Source organism: Chanos chanos, chromosome 13 (genome assembly GCF_902362185.1).
Source record: "Chanos chanos chromosome 13, fChaCha1.1, whole genome shotgun sequence".
NCBI classification, from domain to species: Eukaryota; Metazoa; Chordata; class Actinopteri; order Gonorynchiformes; family Chanidae; genus Chanos; species Chanos chanos.
The window spans coordinates 3,290,001-3,305,099 of NC_044507.1; positions in this window are offsets into that span (position 1 = coordinate 3,290,001).

Below are 15,099 nucleotides of genomic sequence, written 5' to 3' on the forward strand. Positions count from 1 at the left end.
TAACGCGTGCCTGTCCCTTTAAGAATAGTTTCACTTCGTGAGGGCGGGCTTGTTAGAGTATTGGACATTGAGGGGAGAGTGGAGTCTCACGTTTTTTTGACCATGTTGATTAAGTTATTTTGGAAAGTATATCTTTATCTGGTGATACTCGGATACAATTCATTACTTTATTTCATCTTTGCAGTTAAAACAAATGTTTAAAACGAAGCGAAAGAAATCATTTCTGGAACAACACAAACACACACAAAGGAACACGCGTCAGCCACACGGCTCCCCTCTTTGATTTGGTGAATAAGGGAAAGGCCCTACACAGGTGATCTTATACCAGTTGAAGAATCTTGGAGAGGATAAAGAATTTACCAGGATGCTCTTCAAGTATACTTTTTTAAATCTAAATTCAATAGTAAAAAGTAGGGTGAGTGTTTTCACATTATTTTTTGAAAACTCCTTACTGCTGCTTTACATATATGTACTTTTATCCACTATTTGTTTGCCTATGTGTGTAAAGAGAGATGCTTATGCTGGTACAAGCACCAGTGACAGAGATGGCATCAGCCTGAATTCAGGTCATCCTCTTATGTATGACAACCCTACATTTGACAGTCAAGTAATCTAATCAGTGTGTGGCCTTTACATATTCTCTCTGAGAAAGTGAGTGGCACAACTGTTACTGTTTTATCCAGAATTCCATAGCATCTACATAGACACAATCAAAGTAACTGGAATGCATAGTCTTATTTGGAGAAATATAATGTAATTGTACCAACCCCAGCCAAACTACTCAAATAAGTAGTGACCAGAGGATGGTGTGCTAAAAGTGCATCCACACCTTTGGGCTGATGCATGAACCCCATGGAGTTCTTTGCATCCACAAATGCATCCACATCTTTGCGCTAAATTTCTATGGTTTGTTAAAATTTTTGATTTGCAATGATTTTTCAAGCGTGAACCCCATGAGGTTGACCAGACAACTGTGTGTAAAAGTGTAGGAGATGGAGTTCTTTTGCAGGACTGATGGGCCCCACTCATAATATGGACCTGAGTCATTCAAGTTTCTTACAATTAAAAGACTCATTAACTAGTGATTGACTTTCATTACAAGTTGACAGGTGCTCACCTCCTTATTCTATAGATTGCTGTATTTATGTTTGGTTCTGTGCTTAGTAGCAAATTTGTGTATTTAAGCATAATTAAATACATGTACTTATAGCCTTTATTTGTGTTTCTCTTCATGTAAAGGGTGATACATACATTTCATTGTACTGTTGACCCTGTGTTAACCTACATGCCATAACCTTTATGACAAATAAAACTAAAACTTAACTTAAACTTAAACTTAACTTAACTTGATGCCAGAATGATGATGGCTGGAGAGACAGCAGACAGCACAGAAAGACAGCAACCAGGGCAGTGAGGGCTAGCACCCTGACCTGCAGCTCCTGTGAGGGTGCACCCATGCAAGCTATGAAGATCCCTTCTTAAAATACCCCCATGGATGCCCGAAAAGGGGGGGGGGGGGGTGAGCATCTAAATCAGACGGACCTACTGGCAACAACCCAAGTGAACGGACAATTGACTGTGAGCGTAGTCTGTATATGCGGCAAGGTGTGCAAAAACCAAGAGGTCTGAAAGATCCACCAAACAGAGATGGCCTGCTTGCAGAGAGAACAAGTGAAGCAACACGCAGGAGCAGTAGCAACTACAGAACATGGTCAGATGGAGGAGGAGCCAGGTCCAAGTCATCCCACAGTGCCCAGTCGAAGTGGCCTGCCGCTAACAAAAAGGAGTGGCTCCAGTTGGATGAAGACGTAGACAAGATCTCGGAGGCGACATTGAAGGACGATGCTGACCAGAAACTGCAGACGATGTGCACCCTCATAATGAGCATAGGCTCAGAACGGTTTGGTGTCAAGGAGAAGCGTGGATCAAGCAAATCCAGCAAGACCAAACCGGTAGCTTAAGATCAGCCAGCTGAGACAAGACCTTAAATCACTGAAGCGACAATTCAAGTTGGCCAAGGAGGAGCAGAAAACTACCTTGTCAGACCTCGCAGACATCATGAGGAGGAGGCTCATCACACTCAGGCGGGCTGAGTGGCACCGAAGGAAGGGCAAGGAGAGGGCCCGAAAGTGCAGTGCATTCATCGCCAACTCCTTTGGCTTCACCAAGAGACTACTGGGACACAAGCGAAGCGGCCAACTCACTTGTTCTGTACAGGAGATCAACCACCAACTCAGCATCACCTTCAGTGACACCTCAAGAGAGCAAGACCTCAGCCCGTGTGAGGCACTGGTGACACCTCCAGAACCTGTGACCCAATTCAACATATCTGAGCCCACCCTGAAGGAGGTCAAAGTTCTGCCCCTGGTCCCAGTGGAGTTCCCTACAAGGTCTACAAGCAGTGCCTAAGGCTCCTCCATCCCACACAAGCCCATTGAAACAGCACTGACAAGACACCATGTGTCAGAGAGGATCCGAAACCCCATTTTTGGACTATTACAGCAACTTCAGGTTGAGAGTCTCTTCAGACTCAAACTTGAGTCGTGTTTTTGGTGACTTGGACTTGCACTCGAGTCATCATGATTGTCACTCGGACTTAACAGTTTAGGATGTAGACTTGGACTCGGACTGGATGGTTTGCGACTCAGAACTTGGACAAAAATATGTGACCCACCTGTTGCACTTTCATTCTGCCTGTGTTGAAATGACGGGCAGACTGTTCAGTCCAGAAGTTCCGCCATCTCTGTGTTGTCACCAATCAGCACATTCTTCTCCCAGCTAAGCCTTACGTAATCATTCTAACCTGTGTAGAACAAGCAAATTGCTGCAGTTACTTCATGTTATTTCACTAAAGTGTTATCAGCAGATTGCAGTATTTTGTTAGTTGCCATGAACGTCTGTTAAGGAGCGTCATCTTGACTCCTCCTTTCTGCTGTCCTTCTCAGATTATTACCACATTCCAACATTTTATGTGAAGCTCCAACAAAACAAGACGTGAACTAAAAAACTTCCCCCTCTCATCTGTGCGTTGTACCAAGAGACATTCTAAGCTATATTTATAATCACGGTATAGGCTATCTCATTATGTTTGTATCGCACTACATTGTCTCCGTAAAAAAGATTAAAAACAACTTTATTATTTATTATGTTGTGGAGCCACTTGTCTAGGATCTGTTTTGTTTGTAGAGCTAATATTTCCATGTATAAAAAGTCACAAGAGGTTACAGCTGAGTGTAAAACTACTGGAGTGTAAACGGCACAGCACAGGTTTCCAGCAACCCTCGCATGCCACATGCTCAAGTCATGTTATTGCTTTATTGGCATGCAGTTGTATTTACATACATTGAAAGTGAAGTCCATCAATAAGAACCTGAAGCTGTTAAAAATCTTTATGGCGTAAAAGGCTGAAAAATATTCTCTGTCCTCTTTATCCCAGATTGATTTAACATTTATCTCTGACACCTTGACTCGAACTTGGACTTAGACTCAAGCAACAGGGTCTCGGACTCAAACTGGAACACTGCTGACTCGAGCAGTGGAGACTTGAATACTCGACTTGGACTCGAGTTATGTGACTCGAATTCAGCACTGGTGTGTGGTATCAATGTTTAGTGTGTGGTTATAACATTAAGTGTATTTAGTGTGTGGTCATTTTGTTTAGTGAGAGGTCATATGGTTTGGTGCATGGTGCATGGAATATATATTTATTCTTTAGTGTGGGGTAAAATGGTTTCGTGTGTGGTCATGTTGTTTAGTGTGTAGGTAATTGTTTAGTGTGTGATTATAATGTCTGGTGTTTAGAGTGTGATTATACTGCTTACCGCGTGGTCATAATGTTTAGTATACTGTTTAGAGCATGGAGGATAATGATTAACATGTGGTTATAATGTTTAGTGTAGGGTTATATTGTTTAGCGTGTGGTTGTGTTTAGTGCGAGGTTATATTGGACTACAAGAGAAAGGCGGCTTTGCATGAGCGCATTATAATAATTTCCCATAATTGTAGTCAATATGACGGGTTACATCTTCGGTATTCGGAACCTTTATTCTGTGATCAGGTTCTACACGGACAGCCGTACGGCAGGCGCTTGTAAACACAGCCGAGGCTTAAGGACCTGCGTTTTCCCCTCGTTTGAGATATCTGCTTCCAATACTTCTCTTCGTCATTCATCAAAAATGGTCGAAGAAGCGGAAGGTTCACAGTTGGGATCTGAAGGAGAGGACAGTGAAGTGTCCGATTTCGAGGTAAGTATTTGTATGAATTTCACGTCTGACCCGAGGCAAGTGACACAGCAAACGGGCTGCAACCTGGGGAGAAAACGCAATCGATGTCAGGTTGCCATTTGAAAAATAAAGTTTTTGCTCTTGCCTGATGTGTGTAGATAGCTAAATTTTAGGCGATTTCTCACATGTACGGACGTTATCGTTCGTCACTCGATACCAAATTAGTTGGGTGACCGGGGCAAACACTGTGTTGTTTGAGACACATTTTGTTTAGTGTGTTTGTTGTACTGTTTTGCGTGTGGTTATATTGTTAGGGATGTGGTTAGTGTTTGGAGTGGTTATATTTAGTGTGTGGTCATAGTGCTTAGTATGTGGTTATATTGTTCAGTATGTGATTACCTAGGTTATATTGGTTAGCATGCGATCATGTCGTGTAGTGTGTGGTTATACTGTTTAGTTTGTGGTTGTAATGTTAAGTCATCAGAGCAGGGGAGAAGACACAGCATCAGCATAGTTCCTTGGGAGAGCTAGGACATGGTGTTAACATCGGAGTCTACAACGAACTCTCAAACTGGAGCTGGAATGAACTCTCTAACTCCTTACACTAAAAGGTCTGCAGTGCAGAAGAACCACAAAGAACATTATGGAGGTTGCCGGAAAGGCCACACGGTGGCTGTGGATTCGGGGGGGGGGGGGGGTCCTTGGGTGCGCCACTTGGACACACCACTTGGACACAAGTCAGGGGCTGATCATCCCTGGCTGGGTCGCCCGGGCGAGGGTGTCTGATGAGTAAAGACCCAAAACGCCCTATGACCCCAGGTTCATCTCAGAAGACGAGTCCAAGTAGCACCAGAAGGCGTATGCTAGAACTCAGGTGGCCAAGTTGGTTGACTACCTAGTGTCTGAAGAGGAAAAATCAATGATGGGAAAGCAGCTTGTTCTAATCCAGTTATGAAGAAAGACAGGCTTCCTCATAAGGTATCGTATTAGGCGACACATTTGGTTGAATTTTACTTATTACATTGATAAAATTTGTCAGAATACCAGAAGCCTAACATCTTAGGTTTGTTTGTACATTTGTCTATGAAGTCCACCTGGCAGTGAATTCCCTCTGAGGCAAGTGAATTGTGTTGTTTACTATCCACGGTGTTGCTTTGTTACTTGGTGCCATTTGGGCTCATTTTGTTTAAGAACTATACTGCTTTACAGAAGGCTTAAATTATTGTCAGTGTATTATTAAATTCTTAGTTATTAAGTGACATCCACTTAAAAGTTAGGATTTTGCCCTGGGTTGTGAACACTCTAGTATGGTTTAGAGCGGTGGTAGCAATCTTCAGTTCAAAGTCTTTCTCTAGTTTGGAGGCTGGTGTCAGTCATGGTGTGTTAGGTGTTAGTGCTATTGGTTGGTTACTATTTATTTGCATTTCTTATGGAAAAAATACACATAAATAGTAAAATTATTGGAATTTTTTTCCCCCTATAATGTCCTACAGGGAAGCTAACTGCTCAGAAATGACCATTGTTTGTTTCTATTATAACACCAGCTCTTTTCTCTGCTTGTTTAGATCTCAAAAAAATCAACCACAGCACATTTTGATAGCAGTGAAGAAGAGTTTGTCCCAAGGATTAGAGGAACAAAAAGCATTTTGGTAAAAGGCATCCTTAATGAATAATTTTACATTTTATGAGTTTATTGGCTTTCCTTTTTCCATAGTTATATACATTATATCATTCATAATAATATAGATTGTGTACATTTCTTTTTAAGATGAAAGGTGGCATCTTGCCCATAACAGATGAACTCTTTGACAGTTGTGAGGGGAGTTGGGAAGAGCCCTGTCCCGACGGCAATGAAGACTGTGTTCCAGGGAGTACAGAAGACAGCTCAGAGAGCAGCGTTGAGTTATCACCATGTGTCAGGAAAAGCCCTGCTCCCTCACCTGTAAATAGTGTCCGGGCAGCCACAGCTAGTTTGAAAAGTGATGCTACATTCTTTGACTTTCCAAAGGGTGGTTCCAGCAGCCAACTGGCAGTAATGCCAGACAGTGAGGATAAAGAGATGGCACAGCTCGTGGTCTCTGCCGTCTCTAAGAACGGTGATGGGTCGAGGGTCTATGACAAAAAGCAGTATTGCTTGTTCTGCATGAAGCCATTCACAAAAATTTCCAGGCATTTGGAACATAAACATTCTAACGAAGCTGAGGTGGCAAGGGCCATTGGATTTCCTAAAAACTCCAAAGAGCGACGCTTACAGCTAGAACACCTTCGTAACAGAGGGAATTTTGCGCACAACGTAAGTGTTTTGAGAACGGGAGAAGGGAATCTGGTGGCATGTAAGAGGCCAAGCGAGGAAATGCAGGGTCAGGAATTTGCACATTGCACCTTCTGCCAAGGACTTTTTACGAGGAAAGTTTTATGGCGACATGTGAAGATGTGCCGATTCAAACCAGACGATTTTAAACCCAGACCAGGTAAAAACCGAGTACTTTCACTCTGTGCCTTTTCTTCAACGCCATCTGGCATCAGTAGCGACCTGTGGGCAGTACTGAACCAAATGACCCACGACAAAGTTTCCTTGGCAGTTAAAAGTGACAAGTGCATTATCAAGTTTGGGCAGCACCTGCATAATAGGTTCGGTAGCAGTGCCACCAAGAACGAATATATTCGGCAGAAGATGAGAGAGCTGGGAAGGCTTCTTCTGAGTGCAAGGAAAGTCACGCCTCTCAAAACGATAAAGGAACTGATCACGTCAGCCAACTTTATGCAGACTGTCATTTCTGTGAGAGATGCTGCTGGTTACATACCAGAAACCAATTCGTACAAAACTCCTGCACTTGCCCTGAAACTCGGGCATAGTTTAACAAAAATTTCAGCGCTTGTTGAAAGCAGTGCGCTTGTTGAAGGTGACTTGGACTCTGCAAAAGCCGCTAGAAATTTCCGCCAAATCTATGATGCCAAGTGGAACGAACTGATTTCTGCTGCAGCCCACAAAACCATAGAAGAGGTGAAATGGAACTCTCCCCTCCTGTTGCCTTTTACAGGGGATGTGAAAATTCTGCATTCATATTTAGATGAGAAGGACCAGGAGCACCATAAGGCATTATCAACAGAGTGTTCAACTGAGAATTGGGCAAACCTTACAAAGGTTACTCTGACCAAAATAATACTTTTTAATCACGGGAGAGAGGGGGAGGTGTCCAAAATGCTACTTACCGATTTCACCCTCAAGGATCAATCAGAGCCACATGGAGACATCAGTGATGCTCTTTCAGAGTTGGACCAGAGGTTGTGCAAGCACTTCCAAAGAGTGGAAATAAGAGGGAAACGGGACAGAAAGGTTCCTGTACTCTTAACTCCAGAGATGCGCAAATCATTGGAGCTCCTTGTGAAAAAGAGAAGTGAATGCGGAGTGGAAAAGGACAATCCGTACCTCTTTGCAAGACCAATGGCAATGTCCTGCTATCGTGGCTCTGACTGTATTCGCTACTTTGCCAACGCTTGCGGTGCTAAACGACCAGATACTTTGTGCTCCACGAGGTTACGGAAACAAGTTGGGACCCTCTCAAAGGTGCTGAATCTCACCAACACAGAGTTGGATCACTTGGCCGATTTTCTTGGCCATGACATTCAAGTCCACAGGCAATCTTTTCGTCTACCTGAAGGAACCATGCAGCTTGCTAAAATAAGCAAGGTTCTTATGGCTCTTGAAAGAGGACAACTTGCTGAGTTCAAAGGAGGGACTCTTGATGATATCAGCATTGACCCAGATGGTAATATTAGCTTATTATTTTACGAGTTAAAATAGGTTAGATTAAGGTCAGAATATTTCTAGAAATGTTTTGTAGATTGTGTTCAAGTTCAGAAACATGAAATGAAAGCCCTGTTGATTGTATACATATACAGTACATTTGTACTTAATGACAAATGGTGTGTCTTGTGTTTACAGAGAAAGTTGAGGACGAAGATGTGAATGATGAGACTGACTTTGAGTCTGGAAGTAACGGTATGAGATGCTGTCCTTGAAAACATCAAATGTTTTTTCCCCCCTTTTGATGGCCCTGCATTTTACACTTATTCACTTAGCAGAAGTTTTTGAGCAAAGACTTACGGTACATTTTCATCAGTATGTCTGCTCTCTGGGTGTCGAATCCATGATCTTGTAGCACTTTGCTCTACCAGTTGGGCTACAGGAGCACAAAGAGTACCTAGAAATACCACATGGATCTCTGTATGTCTGATAAACTGTTTATGTGACTGTAAGGTTTCAATTTCATTTCATTTAAATTTAGATGGACATGATGCACAAACGGTAAACATGACAACGTCACCATCACTGCAGAATGCTCTCGTTGAAGATTGCAAGGCATTTAGTGGTCACGCAAAACTGAGGAAATCAAAGAAAGGTGTGGCATCTTTTGTTTGTGTGTGTGTGTGTCTGTGTGTGTTTGGTTGTTAACGGTTCTAGCCCTTTTCTCCTCCATGATCTCTATAGTCAGGTTTACCGTGTAATATTTAGACATTTACAGACTTAACATTTATGGAAACTACATGGAATATCTAATGAGAACTCATGATGTTCTGAAATATGTATACGTGGCAGTCGTCTTGAGTTTTTAAAAATGACAACCTTGAAAAGTAAGTTTCTTAGTAGCCTAAAGTCATGAGTAGAAGACAGATCAAGATCGATCTATTTGCACAATCCTGAAACAAAGTAGTGTCTGAGGAATATACATAGTTGTATATTTAACTTATTTTAGATACTTTTCAAAGGATATTTTGTTCTGTCATTGGATCTACTTAAAAGAAAAGATTCTGTGGTTTCTGTCAAAGCTAATGTCATGTTTGCACATTAAGAAGGTATGAATCCATGTTCAAGACGAAACTGGGGGGGGGGGGATGCCGCAGACTCCCAAGGGTTAAACATATGCAGTGACTGCTAAAAGTACGTCTAGAGATAGTTATATTAGATTTGTGGCAGTAAAGGGTTGTTGGTACCATGTAAGGTCTCTAAGGGTGCATCTGATGTTTTGAAGTATTTGTGGAAGCTTATGGTTGTAGTATGGAAGAATGGATCAATTCCATGGGTATGGTGGCAGGCAGGAGGTATTTTCAGACCAAAGGAGAAACATGCTGTTACCATAGGGCAGTTTCAACCTATAAGTTTTCTTAATGTGGAAGGAAAGATTTTATTCAGTGTGATGGCGAGGAGACTGGTTGCTTATCTGGTAGCAAACAACTTAGTTGATACATCTGTGCTGAAAGCAGGAATTCCAGTTTTTTCAGGGTGTTTGGAACATAGTAGAATGAGTTGGCATCAGATTCAGGCAGCAAAGACAAAGGACACTGATCTTCGTTTTTTTTTGGATCTGGCTATTGCCTTTGGCTCAGTGCCACATAATCTGTTGTGGAAGGCTTTTAGTTACTTTCAAGTCCCTGACAGGGTGACAAAGATAGTTAAGTTAGGCTATACTTAGATGATATTCAGCTGTGCTTTAGTATGTGGGGCTACACCACATCCTGGCAGCATTTGGAGATTGGCATCATGGCTAGATGCACTATTTCACCTCTAGCCTTCATCACGGCAATGGGGGTAATAATAGGGGTCACTAAGTGGGTCGTTTGTTGGTGAGAGATTGCCGGATGGTACGTGCTTGCCTCCCATTAGAGCATATATGGATGACATGACGACGCTTACAACGACTGCTCCTTGTACTCGTCGGCTGTTGGCAAAATTAAATGACAATTTGAAATATGTAAGCTTCAAGGTCAAACCCAGCAAATGTAGAGGTGTGTCTAATAGAAAGGGAAAACTGGTTGAAGAAAACTTTCATATTGACAACACTATTCCTTTGATCTTAAAGAAACCCTTGGAAAGCTCGGGCAGGTGGTATAACTCCACACTGAGTGACGCAGTACAGGTTGCTGAGCTTAGAAAAGACATTGTTAAGGCTATCAGTACTATTGATAAGACCCTCTTGCCAGGCAAACTGAAAGTGTAATGCTTACAGTTTGGGCTGCTGCCATGCATAAGGTGGCCCTTGACTGTCTATGAGGTTCCTTTTACAGAGGTGGCGAGGTTTGACAAGGCTATCAAAGAGGCAGTTAGGAAATGGCTAGGGGTGGTACGCTGTTTAAGTAGTGTTGTGCTGTATGGGAAGGGGATTTTGGAGTTGCCAACGACAAGCTTAGTGGAGGAGTTTAAATGTGTCAATGCGAGTCTGGAGATGACTTTGTCAGAATCTAAGGATTCAGTGGTTAAAAATACTGCTCCAGCTGGGAAAACAGGGAATTAGTTGAAGAAGTCGTGAGAGGCAGTTTAGTATGCACAGGGAGTCCTACGGCATAGGGACATTCTCGAGTAGGTACATACAGGAAGGGCAAGGTTTGGTTCACGTGACAAGTGGAAAGCTTGGAGCAAGGCTACATTGCCAGAGAGGAAGCTTTATTCTGGATGAACGCATAGTTTACTTTATTGAGTTAACCATTACATTCAAGGACACAATTGATGAAGCTTTTGAAAGGAAGAAACTGAAGTATTCCAAACAGGTAGCAAGCACACATTATACCAGTTGAAATAGGTGCTAGAGGTTTTGTTGCGAAATCTACCACATCAATTCTTATGGATTTTGATTTTCGAGGTCGGTCACTTAGAGTAGCTTTAAAGGAGTTGTCTGAGGCTGCTGACAGGGCTAGCCAGTGGCTGTGGTTGAAGTGATCATGTCGTGGGGGCATGTGTCTTAACCCATCATGGGTATGGGTCTAGGATGCCAGACACCACTGTTGAGCCTTCTGGAAGTGTCGTGGGCCCAATTCAACGAAACACAGACTAAGGAAGGTGCCCACTGTGCTCTTGAGGGGTGGTTTGTTGAGGTTAGTGGGGTGATAATATTATGTTTTTGTTGTAGCTTTATTCCTTCAGTTTTTGTTGCGGGAAAGGATCTTAGTGATGGTTGCAGTGTATCTCAAGGTGGATATGGTGTAGCCTCTTGTATTGTAGCACATTGTTGGTGGTGTTCCCTTTGGGTTCATATCCCAGTTTCTACCCTTAACCCTAATCCAGGTCCATATCCCTGGGGTGCTGTCCCACCCCCAACCCCTTCCCTTACCCCATCCAATCTCCACCCTTACCTTAATCCGGGCCCGTACTCCCAAGACCCCCCTCCCACCCCCACCCCACCCCACCCCTTACCCTGGATAGCCTGTGGCATGACACAGTAAAGTGTGTTCTCTTATTAGAGTGTAGTGGGTTGGTTAGACCTAGAGAAATGCATGTTACATTAAGGCTGGATTTAGCAACAGAGATATATCATATTACATTTAGAGTAGTGTTTATTGTGATGGTGACACATTGAAAAGCTTTGTGAATTTTTTTTCATAGCAGGTGAAGGCACTGAGATGAAGCATGGCAGGCGAAGGGTGAACAGATCAGGCAAAGGTATGAGGTTTGTCCATATATCTTATTTATTTAAAAAAAAAAAAGTAGTAAAGGAGAGTGATAAACAGATGCATTTGTTGAGTCTGTTTTATTTTCACCAGGTGTTCTATGTATTTGTGCTTTATTTTCCACACAGTGTGCAAACCAGTGAAGAAAATGGCGTGGCAGTCTGAAGAAATCTGTGCCGTAGAAAAGCACTTGATGAATTGCATCACAACCTGTCGTGTCCCGGGGAAAGCAGAATGTGATGACTGCCTTAAAGCTGAACCACTCCGTTTAAAAAATAGGGACTGGCTAGCGATCAAATTTTATGTTAAGAATCGCATCACTGCACTCAAGCGAAAATCATTTTCATGGAAACTGTAGTTTTGTGAAGAAAATTAAAAGAAATTCCTATACTTGAGACCACAGAATGTATTGTTATGTGTACTTATAATGCTTAGAGGCTTTACTGTTTTTTTTACTTTCAAATTGTATATATTTGGTTGGACTGTATTTGCTGATTTACCTTTTATTTTTATGATGGACAGTTGTTTGTTGAAGAAGGGTTTTAGCGTTATTAAATTACAACAACAAAAAAGTTTAAGCAGTGTGCCAAACAGAATTTATATAATTTGGTTGGACAGTTATTTGCAGATTTACATTTTATTGTTTGCTTGTCTGTTTTGTGTTTTGTTTTTCTTTACAAGATTAAGCTTGCTATCTTTGGAGCAGTTACAGACAATTGGAGGAGCTTTTCGTGTGGTTTGCTGAATACATTACTGGAGGTTTTGTATGATTTTTTTTTTTTGTATGAAATGCACTACATTTTGTTTGAAAATTTTTTCAAAAAAAGACCCATGGGAAAATAAGGGAGGGTCATGATCAGTGGCAAGCTTTTGATTTTGTGACGTCAAAGATGGTGATACTGTGTCCGGATTTCACTAGTTCAACTTTTTATATATTCATGTTTTCAATAAACATGTCTGTATTCTCATAAGAGTATGTCTGAAATGTATGTACCTGACAGAGGGGAGTTTACCCCCACATCAGGCGGAGAAGCTCGCAGGTACTGTTAATTCCAGTTGCATTACACAGTTGCACTGTGATACATTTTGTCTTATACAGTTAATGTAGCTGTAGTTTCTTGCTATATACATCACATCCAAACTGTCAGCCAAGTCACGGGAAACTGGGAAGACAAGGAGTGTGTGTGTTTGTGTGTATGTAACACAGTGTGCAGTGTTCAGATCATAGCCTATGACAATTTGCAAGAGTTCTCTCTTTTAACATTGTGGTCTTTTTCTTGTGCCTTCTAACAGTCAATTTACTATGCAGTAAGCAATGTATACAACATGTGTACATGCTACCTGTGCTTTCAGTCATGTGAAGACCATATGCGCAGCTATTGACTTTGCAATGTGTTTTCACACAAGATGTAAGGCAACAGGCCGTTAGTCTTGAACAGTGCTGGTTTTTCACCGTTGCCTTTGTTAAGTTCATTCAACCTTTATTCAGTTCTCGGGGATACATTGAGGGTAGTCCTCATTTTCAATGCTGCCGAGATTACAAATAAGACATAATAAATAAAACTATAAAGAAAACAATAAAACATAGTAAAAACAATGAAACATAGTAAGCATAGTAAACAAACTAAGACAATAAAAAGGCCATCAAAAGACAGGTAGAAATTTCAGCTAAAATCAGTTAAAACTGTTAGAATTTGAGGTAGGGAGGTTTATGGTCATGGATTTGAATTGGCCGTAAGAAGGCACAGAACTGATTTTTAGAGTGTGCTGAAGATCATTCCAGGAGGATGGGGCATTAAAACAAAAGGCTGATTTTCCAAGCTCAGAGCAAACACAAGGGACCATAAGCATAAGCCAGTCATTTGAGCAGGTTTGGTAAGGTCTAGAATTTCAGCTCAGCATTCTTGAGATGTAAGGTGGTAACTTTCCGACAATGGCCTTGTAAATAAACAGAAATCAATGATTATTTTGCCTCTGCCAAAGATGACCAACCTGCTTTAGCATAAAAGACACAATGGTGAGGACCATACCTATCACCGGTGATAAATCTGAGGGCAGAATGATAGACTGTGTGCAGGGGTTTGAGGGCAGAAGGAGAAGCATTTCTATAAATCTCCATAATCCAACACCAACATGAAAACCACTTCAACAATCCTTTTCCTACTAATCATAGGGAAAATGGCTCTATTTCTGTAAAAGAAGCCTATGTTTTGCCGCAGTTTACTGACAATATTGTCTATATGGTACTTAAATGTGAGTTTCTCATCAAGCTGGCTCCCAAAATATTTATATACAGTGGTTCTCTCAATGTTAAATCCATTTGCAGTGGATAAATGCAAATTATTATAATCAATATTTCTAGCTGTAGTAAATGGCATGAATTTTGTTTTGTTTGCATTAAGTAGTAGTTAAAGACTAATAAGGGCTTCCTGAAGAGCATCAAAAGAAAGTTGCAGGTTCTCAGTGGCTACAGGAACAGAGTCAGCAACTCAGTACACAATAGTGTCATCAGCATAAAGACGGACATGACGACCACTCAATGAACAGACGATGTCATTCATATGAATGGCGAAGAGGACAGGACCCAAAAATTGATCCTTGCGGAACACCCTTAGTTACAGGCAAGAACTCAGACTGGACATCTCCAAACTTCACACGCTGAAGCCTCTGAAACAGGTAGTTCTGAAACCAGTTATGACCAATTCCATCCAAACCATTATTACATAATCTTTGTAAGAGCAAAGGATGATCAACTGTGTCAAATGTTTTGACAAATCCACAAAAAAAAGGGCAGCACAGTATTTCTTACTGTCTAGAGCAGATTCTATATTGTCATAGCTGAGATAGTGCTGTGATTAGCTCTGAATCCAGACTGATGCAGACTAATACTGAGTGACTTGAGAGGAATGACTTGAGTTGATCGTTGACCAAAGATTCCAAGATTTTTGCTAAGCAGGGTAATTTGGAAATTGGGTGGTAATTATTTAAATCATCTCTATCGCCTCCTTTGGGCAGATCTCCAAACACTAGGAAATATGGCGGTTTAGAGAGAAAGATTTAATATATGTGTTAATTGCTCTGTGATAACTGGAGCAGACAGTTTCAGAACAAAAGGGTCTAATTGATCCTCTCCAGTTGAACCCCTGGTATCAATGGCTTGCAATGCCTCCAATACATCACTGGGAGAGAATTGTTGAAAAGTAAACAGAGCAACATCGTTCATGGTGCACACACAATCATCGTCAATAAGAAGGGTCCCTTTGTATTCCTTTTCAAATAAATGGCCAGCTTCAGCAAAGTGTTTATTGAGCGCAAGGCTAACCTCATTCTGTTCAGAAATCAAACAGTGACCATATTTAATATGTGTAGGAAAAGAATTAATGGTTCTGTTTTTGCTTAAGTTTACTGCTTTCCAAAATTTTGCAGGGTTTGA